The sequence below is a fragment of the Harmonia axyridis genome, chromosome 2 (genome assembly GCF_914767665.1).
Source record: "Harmonia axyridis chromosome 2, icHarAxyr1.1, whole genome shotgun sequence".
NCBI lineage: Eukaryota > Metazoa > Arthropoda > Insecta > Coleoptera > Coccinellidae > Harmonia > Harmonia axyridis.
In genome coordinates, this window is record NC_059502.1 from 28,693,826 (window position 1) to 28,704,086 (window position 10,261).

Here is a 10,261-nt window from a genome sequence, read left to right on the forward strand (position 1 = left end):
TCAAATCATAGATGTTAATAGGGTAGGATTTTATGGATCTAACCTCATACAGGTCACTGCAAAACTTCAAACAATTCGACAAGTTTACCCGACAATTGAAGAATATGTGAGGGATATCACCCCTGTCTCCGCAAGCACACAAATCGGTCTGAGCAACATGTATCCTATAAAGATGACAAGGAGAAGAACAGTGGTTAGAGCGCAATCTATTTATAGTGACCACATTGCCTCTAGAGAGCTCCGCATCCAGAAACCAAGGGCGATTGCCTAAGGATCTGGGGTATACATATTGCGAAAAGGTACGGTTTCCCATCAATTCCCCCCATTCACGCTTCCACCTTTCCCAAATGATTCGCTTGAAAGAAGGCCAGAACTCACTAACATGAGCCCTCCTAATAACAGAGTTTTCTGAAGCTGTTTTTGCAAGATTGTCCGCTTTATCATTACCATCTATATTAGTGTGACTTGGAACCCAAACTAGTTTTACATTACAGGAATTATTGCAGAGGTACAGAATATTGTCTCTAATCGCTAGTGTAATATGATCATTACTAGCGGAAATCTTCCACTTAGTAATTTTCTCCAACGCACTCATGGAGTCCGTGATAATAAGAACCTTTTTAAAATTTCTTCTTTTGATTTCCCAGGTCGCCTCAAGGATTGCAATCAGTTCAGCGGAGCAGATGGAAAAGTGATTTGGAAGTCTTTTCGATATTGAGATACCCGTAGGGCTATAAATTCCTATGCCTGTATGAGAAGGGGACTTGGAAGCATCAGTGTAAACTCTGTCGAAATTGGGGAATTTTTCCAGACAAGCAACCTCAAAGGATAAAGCGTTGTCCTGTGAAGACTTTGAGAGCCCAAGGGAGTAGTAGCCAATATGGGTGGTATGGACTTTTAAATCTCTGTCAAAGCAGGGCAGATGAGAGGAGGAGTAAAAGTCTTCGGAGTTAGACAGGAGCGAATGGACCTCTACTATGGGAGGGGGATTACCCAGAGTTGACCAGTGTTTAATTGAAGACACCTTTGATAGAACAGGGTCATTATGAAGTCTATACAGCTTGGATAGAAACTTTAACGCAAGGAACTGACGACGAAACTTAAGAGGGAGCTCGTTGCTTTCGGCAAGTATGATTGGGATAGGAGTGGACTTCATGTAGCCCATAGCCACTCTCAAAGCGGCATACTGGATCCTGTCCAATTTCTTCAGAAGAACTTTGGAACATTTTCCGTAGAAAAGGCTGCCATAGTCGAGGAAGGGTCGAATTGTGGCCCTGTATAACAATAGCTGAGTTGCTGGATGACAGCCCCACCAGGTTCTGCACAATGCTCTCATAACATTTATACCCTGAAGAGATTTCGAGCACATATCGGAGATATGTAAAGACCAATTCAAATTCTGATGAATCGAAACGCCCAGGTATTTCACGGAATCAGCCCATGGAATGGCAGTTTTAAAAAGGCGAAGAGGAGGCTTAAGTGGAAGGACCTTATTTTTATGGCAGCATAATGCCTTGGATTTTTCCGGAGATAACTGGAGGGATTTTGCCATTGACCATTTTTCTACCAATACCAAGGCTTTGGACATTTTTTCAAATGCAGAATCAAAGGTAGGACCAGAAGCAATTATTGCCTTATCATCTGCAAATTTCAGAGTTGTAACTCCTGGAACATTCACAACATTTGGGAGATCACTGACGAATATGTTAAAAAGTATTGGAGCCTTTGGGGAGCCCTGAGCCAACCCTATATTCGATTGCTCTGGACCAATAAGTTCCTTTGTAAGGGGATCAACCAGGAATATGTTTCTCTGGACTACAAGAGATCTGATAAGTTCAATAACCGAGAGTGGGAGATCCATAGAAAGTAAAGTACGTTCGAGAAGATCAAACTGAACCGAATCATAGGCCTGTCTGACGTCCAGAAACACCACTATCACGAACTCGTTTCTGAGGAAGGAGGCATAAATCGTTGAAATCAAGAATGAAAGGGCATCATTAACGGACTTTCCCTTACGGAATCCAAACTGTAGTTCACGATCGTCTATCGATTTCTGATACACTCTCTCTAATCTGGTTGCTAACAAAGATTCAAGAACTTTAAGGAGACAGGAGGTGAGAGCAATGGGACGAAAACTCAAGGGGTCCTCTGGGGATTTTCCCGGCTTGCATATGGGAATGATGATAGTATCCTTCAGAGATAATGGAATCTGAGGTGATGAAAGCTGATCATTAAATAACTCAGCTAGCACCTGTTTGGAATGGATTGGGAGAGACTTCAACATATTGTATGTTATACCGTCCTTGCCTGGAGCTGACTCCTTCTTGGACTTAATACACAAGGACAGTTCATCGAGGGTGATAGGGGGAAAAGGAGCAGGAGAGTAGTTAGTGGGAGCTGATGACTGAACTGAAGCAGGGGTTGAAAGAGGGCACAGGCGAGAGAGGATTTCTTGACCACAAGTGGGAGAGGAAGTTCGAGGAGCAGAGGGTTTACAACCATATTTGAATCTGGATATATCTGACCACAATTTTCTGCCATTACAAGGCGACAGACCTTCGCAGAAACTTCTGAATGATTCTCTTTTGGCCTTTCTGATCTTAGCTTTGACTGCTGATTGGATGCTTTTAGCTGAGAGAAAGTGCTCCATTGAAGGATTACGAAGGTAAGCTCTGAAAGCATCAGATCTTCTCTTAACAGCTAAAGAGAGATCATCATTCCACCACGATTTCCTATATGTTGGTGAAGAAGGTTGGAAAGGTCTCCTCAAGGGAATGCAGAATTCAGCAGCCTCAACAACTAGATCTCTAAATTCTAGAATGGAATTAGGGCGATTATTCCTAATATTATTGTCAATTACCTCCTGAAATCTGAACCAATCTGCCTGGGCGGTGTTGAACCTTCTGGAGGAAAATCGGGAATGAGAGGGAGGGGACGAGAGAGGGAAAAAACAGAGAGAGATCATAAGTGGAAAATGATCACTTCCTCCAGGGTCAGAAATTACTTCCCATTGGGAGTTAACTCTAAGACAGCTAGAACATAATGTGATATCTGGGGCACTAGGATTTTCGCCTGGTGGGGAGATTCTGGTAGGAGAGCCATTGTTTAGGATACATATATCCTCACCTAGAATAAAATCCTCAAGGACTTTACCACTGGGATTCCGAAAACCAGAACCCCAGATAGGGTTCTGGGCATTAAAATCACCACCAATCATAAATGGGGTAGTTATACTATCCATCAGGTTGCTCCAAAAAGAAATGGGAAGATTGATGTTGGGGGGACAGTACACATTAATGATAGAAAGCAGAGGAGAGGCTACTTTGATACCTTGGAGCTGAACTCTATCAGGAACAAGAAGGTTGGAAAAATCAATTGGAACAAATGGTAGGTCAAGTTTGACTAGAAGGGCAATACCACCACCTCTATCGCTTCGATCCTGTCTGAGCGAGTAGAATCCTGCTACCCTGAGATTATGGGATTCATTAAGCCACGTTTCCTGAAGCATGACTACACTGGGGGAGTTCTCTTCTATTAGCAATTTCAGGTTGTCAATGTTAGAGTGAATTGATCTTATGTTCCACTGTATAATGTCTAACATGGTAAGGCCGAGGGAGGTAAGGGAGACTGAGATAAAAGAAGAGAACAGTCGAACAAATTTTAGAACTATATGGACTCTTCAACAGTGGGAATGGGAATGCTATCTTCTAGAACATTTGTAGGATAATTGTTTTTAAATAATACAGAAAGACTCTTTATAAACTCGGAATTTTCTTTATTTTGAAGACGCTTGGAAACAATTTCAAATATTAATTCATCTGAGAGAGGGGAACCAGAAAAGGAAGGTATTTGATCACTCTGAGAATGAGAAGGGCTCCCAAGTATTGGGGATAAGGGAAGGGAAGTGTTGTATAACTGAGATTCATGAAGATCTCGGTCATATCCTGGAGATTGCGGATTTTTCTTCCTTTTCTTATTCAGGGCTGTGGAATAAGAAAGAGGGGTGGAAGTCCCATTGTCAAGGAGATTTCTTCTGTCATGGACGGAAATAACAGCAGAATCCCTAACCGAGTTAGTGAGTCTTGAGGGTAGCTGTGGAAACAGCTGAGGCCTCAGATCAAAAGAGAATTGGTCATTACGCAAGAGGGGAGAAGTTGCATTATAATTTTTCGGGATCATTTTAACAGCCTCAAAATATGAAATGTTCTCTACCGCTATTAATCTATTAATTTGTTTCTGGCGTAGAAACTCTGGGCAGGAGCGATCAGTAGAGGCATGTTCTCCAGAGCAGAAAACACACTTCGGATGGGAGGGGTCAGGACATTCTTGTTCCTCATGATTCTCAGCGCAGTTCCTGCAACGTTTAGATTTGGATGGATTGTTACAATTGGCCTTGGTATGTCCATACCTCAGACAATTGTAGCATTGGATAACTGGTCCAACATATAGAGAAACGTGCCTTAAGCAGCCCCAAAGGGCAATCTTTTCTGGGAGATTTTTGCCCTGGAAAGTAAGAATCCAAGTAGAAGAGGGGACGTAGGAAACTATGCCATCAGTGACAGTTCTTCGATTGAGTTGTCGGGCATCTAATATTTTTACTTTGGAGTGGGCATGAAGCTCAATGTCTTCCTTAGTAATTTCTGAACCAACATTTCTAATGATACCTTTGCTTGTAACCATTCTTGAAGGAATAAACACGTCTATTGCAGGGTCACCAGAGAAGGGATTCTCAGTGACAAAATTGTTCGCCCTATCAGGGAGATCAAATTCAATAGATATTCTTTTTTTACCTCTTTTAGCTATATTTTTAATTCCTTTGACATTTGAGGCGGCTAATTTCTTGGCAAAATTCATAGGATGGATATTACCGATATTACCAACAGCATTAGATTCAATTATCACCATAAATGGTCCAAAGTCATTCAAACTGTATTTCAATTCAAGTTTAGATTTTTTGGGGGCATTAGCATTCGATCTAATTAAACGAGAAATTGACTGGGAGAGCTCTTCAGCCTCATTGAGAACTTCCAAGTCATCGGTAAAAATTGCTCTAACCGACTGAATTTCCCTTGAAAGGATAGTTAAGTCAGCTAGGGAGTGATAGTCCTTATTAGAACCATCATTACCTAGGTTCAAATTGTTGAGTATTTTTTGAGATGTAGGTGTTAGTGCATTAAACGCTTTGGGAGACAAAGGCGATCTAGGGGGGTCATCAGACCCCCCCGGGTTCCAATCCATTAAAAAAGGGAACTCTTATCAGTAGGTAGAGATGACACCAGAGTTAATATAACTGACCCCAGAAAGTCCTACCTTGAAAATTCAATATACCACAAATAATTAGTGGGAATTAAGAAATTTACTCACACAAATATCAATATATGTTAAGATTATTTAATCAATTTAAAGGAAAATTTATAGGAAGCACGCGCTTATGTCAACGGTTAACCTCCGAATAATCATAGATTAACGAAGTATATTGAAATGCATAGATAAACTGGTGTATGCCCCAGTGTTGCCAGTCGGCGGATTTTAATCCGATTTGCTGATATTTTTGTGTATGACGGATTTTTTTCGGATTTTAAAATATTTCGGATTTTTTTCGATTCACTGGTTGAGGCAATAGATGTCGGGCCGGTTAGAAAGATATGGATTTCTTCAAATATGGTTATCATAAGTTACTCACTGAGATACTAGGCTCTGAGGCATGTTGTTTTCAGGGGATATTGAGAATGCTTTAATGTGATTAAATATGTTGTGATGTTGATTCGTTATGAATCAAGAAATGTTTTCAATCTGGATTTTATAATGTGCATTCACATTTTCATTTCAACTCTTCAAAGAGTGCAATCCTACAAATATTTTGTTTTTATTGTTATAAACTGTTAATAATTGTTATAAAATGTAATTTTTTTTCCTGCATCAGAAAAAAGTCTGTTCAGGACAAGGATTCCAATATTTTATATCTTTTCGAATTGATATTCTTCGCTATTGATATTCTAGATTCAAAATCCTGTAACTCACAATCCACCTACATGTAATCCAGTAACATATAGGCAAACTTTTTCGTTAAATATTAACGAATTAGAAGAGAGTAAAAGGAATTTTATAATGTATTCTTTGAACATGGATGAAAGATTTCTTCGCTGAGATACAATTATGTATTTCGTAAAATAAAACTTTATTTTTAATAATAATATTCATTTCCTTATTGCTTTCAACATATACAAGCATAAGAAAAAGCTCTAAATATATAAATAGATTTTGCATAATAAGCTTTTAATTCACAATTATTGTTTTTCCAAAACTCTCAGATTCGTGCATGATGCTCAAAGATAACCAATACATGTACCTATTTTTAAACCGATCCTTAATTTCAAATTTTTAGGTTCAAAACTTAATACGATCTACCGGATTTCAAGAGAAATTTAATATAATCAAAAGAGGCATCAATTTTAATATTTGGAATGCCCGGTTTAGTCTCCTCTATAAAGATCTATGTATTCCTTATTGAGAAGCCTCCAATTTTCATAAAACTTATTTGTGTTCAATATAACCTCTTAAAATAAAAAATTCCTATCCCACAGAATTTGGCGTACTTCTTTTCTTCATTTTTATGTTAATATTATTGTAATCTATGGTGCACAGTTCGCACCCTTTTCTCTATCTACCTAGGCGGTGCGGTGCACCGGTGTATCCTGTTGACATTTACCGAACGCAGAAAAGTGGAGACGGTGCGAAAGGTGTAATTTGCCGAACGCTTAGGGAGCTTACGGTGGGGAAAGTGCGAACAGTGTGGTATATACCGACCGCAGTAAATAAAACGTAAATCTGCTGGACCAATCAGAATTCAGAAACTACTTCATCCGGAGTTGTCCGAATGATCGTTGACTCTCATTTCCGAACTTAGAATCAGGAGGATGAAACCACAGAACACTAAATATTTTAAACTGTGGGTTCTATGATCATGTTCCAACCAAAAATGGACGATTTCTGTTTACTGGTTGGACAGCCGGAAATTATGAATGACATAAAGATATGAACAGACCGACGCGGTACTGTGAGAACAGGAGCGGGAAGATTCATCACATACATGAAAAACTATATCCCGAAATTCATTTTTTTCTATACAACCATTTCCGAGAAATAACGGAAAATGGCAGTTTTTTATCGATTTTCAACAGCCTGTATCTTTTTAACCGGGCCGAATCGGAAAAAATGGTAAATGAAAAAAGGGTTTCTATTGACCTCAGGAATCTTCGGTTGAAATATATGTACAAGTCAAAGACTCACCCTGTATAGTCTAAGAGCCAGTATGGACGGCAGGCCACACATATTTTAGGAAAGCCCAAAATTTCGTCAGTGAGTCTACCTACCGATCATGAAATGGGGGTTAGCTAAGCGCGGTTGCGGTGGCCGCAGCTGTAGTGAAGAGCAACAGGTGAGAACATTTCATGAACATGAACAAAAACATATTTCAGGAAAGCTGCCGATTTAATATGTCAAAATACTCTCTTATAGCTATTCAAAAACAAAACGGCAGACGATTATCGCGGTGGCGAAGAGGTGGCAGCAATTTTCAAAATAAAAAAAAACTTAAGTATATCTCAGGACACTTGAAATTTAGGTATATTATTCTTTGAAGTTTGTAGTATTTTATTGTTTCTTGGCCTCTCTCCTTCCCCAAGCTAACTCCTGCTAATCTTCCATTCAATTTCCTTTCAACTTTAGCAATCTACAAGTAGTGGTCACTCGATATATCAAACCCCCTGTATACTCTCAAATTTTGTATTAGACTTCGACTTGTTTCCTCTACCAGTCCATAATCTATTATTAATTTTTCTTCTCTCGATACAACCTCTCTTGTATAGGCACTTGATGTGTATGTCCTTATGTTCAAAGAAAGTATTGCTCACGATGAATCCGTGTATCCTGCGAATTCTATCAATCTCTCGCCAATATTATTCAACAGGTCTTCACCATGTAGTCCGAGACATCCTGGCTGTTGGTTTTTTCCTTTCCCCACCTTTCCATTGAAGTTTCCTACAATATAAATCCTTCCCCTAGCTTCCTTTACCACCAGAGTTAATTCATTCCAAAAATGATCCTTTTCATCCTTCTTTTCGTCTTCGTTTGGTCCGTGAATACCTATTCTGTAGTACAGAAGGGGTGACTAATTTTCACAATTAACCTACATTATTGGTCGAATGTAAATCCGCATTTGATAAAGGAAGCATCATTCCAAAGGAGAGCGTTGATGTTTGTATAGTAGCAATAGCTATTTTTTTGATAGGTCCTTATGTTATCTACCTGATAACTTAACGGATAAAATTATGAAGAATTTTTGAGAACGAATATGGACAGCTTTTTGGACGAGGTTCCTTTGATTGACAGAAGTGAAATTATTTTCCAAACAACGCACAACATAGGCTAAACGTTTGTATGTTTTTAAACGAATTGTTTCCTCTTCGGTGGATAGGTAGGGGAATACCTATTTGGTCAGCGAGAAGTCCAGATCTAACACTGTTAGATTTTCATGTTTGAAGCAGTTTAAAAGATATAGTACATGAAAGGGAAATATATACACATGCACAAATTTAGAAATGAATATTGGAGAGGGATAAAAGAAGAATTGGCCGATGAGAAAAAGAATCGGAGTTATCGCGCGGCATTTGAATTTCACGATAACGAAAGATACCGATTGAAGAAGAGCGTTTGGATGAAGTAGTTTCTGATTGGCCCGTCAGATTTACGTTTAATTCTAAAACCTTAGACTATTTGTACATAAAATATAGATAGATAGATTAATTAGATTATTATGTTCTAAGTCTAAAACGATGCACCCTTTTTAACCTTGTCAAAGTAGGGATGGGCAAGGGACAAAAAACTATCGATATATATTGTATCGATATTTTCTTACACTATCGAAATATGTAAGAGTAAAAATATCGATATACCGATATTTATCGATATATCGCTGTAATATTTTGCCGTGGGAAAATTCTGTTGAATTCAATAAAGTTTTTCATTTTCTCATAAAGGAGAATAATAAGATTCAGATGACGAGATTCAGTTGAAAACGACATATTAAGTAGTTTGCTCCCATTTTTATGGAGTATTTTCGTTAAGCAGAATTTCAGTTTTGCAATTGTAGATATCGATATTTATTTTAGAGCATCAAATTCGATATTTTTTAATATTTCGCATTATGATTTGGATCACACGAAACGTATTTTGATCTGGTTCCATTAGTCGAAAATCCAGATTTGATGTGACCAGATTCAGTTGAAAACTACATTTTCAGTAGTTCGCTCCCATTTTCATGGAATATTTTCGATATGCAGAATTTCAGTTTTGCGATTCTACATTTCGATATTTAGGTATTTCAGAGTATCAAATTCCATATTTTTCAATATTTCGCATTATCATTTCGACCACGCGAAACATATTATGATTTAGTTACATTCGTCAAAAATTCTGATTTATCGTGACCAGATTCAGTTGAAAACATATATTTAGTAGTTTGCTTCCATTTTTATGGAATATTTTCAAAATGAAGTAGGTACTTCTATTCTGAAATTCTACATATCGAAAATACTCGTTATTTATTTGAAAGTGCCAATTTCGATATTTTTTAATATTTTGCATTATGATTTCGACCACACAAAACATTATTCTCTAGTTCAATTAGTTGAAAATCCAGATTCATCGCGACCAGATTCAATTGAAAACGACATATTTGGTAGTTGGCATATTTTCAATATGTAGAATTTCAAAACTGAGAATACTTCTTATTGTATGGGATGGGTTAGTAATCATAATTTCATAATCATAATATGGGGTAGGTATAAGGGATCTTGGGAATTCCAGCAATAACCAATAAATGGTTCTGGACGTTTATGTAAGATATTTAACAACAGCCGTTGAATTTTATTACAATTTTATTATGTCTATTTATTTCTTGAGCTTTCAGCAAGATTGAGTCATAACTTTTTATTTTCGATGTTTACAATTTGAAAACTGATTCATATATCGAAAATATTCGATATTTATTTTATAGTCCGCTAAATCAGGTTTTTCGACTAATGGAACTAGAGTATAATATGTTTCGTGAGGTCGAAATATGAAAAAAAAATATCGAATTTGATACTCTGAAATCGATATAAATATATCAAATATATCGACAATCGATAGTATCGGAATTAAAAATATCGATGTTAGTTATCGAAAATTTTCTGGAAAATATCGATTTTTCGATATTATT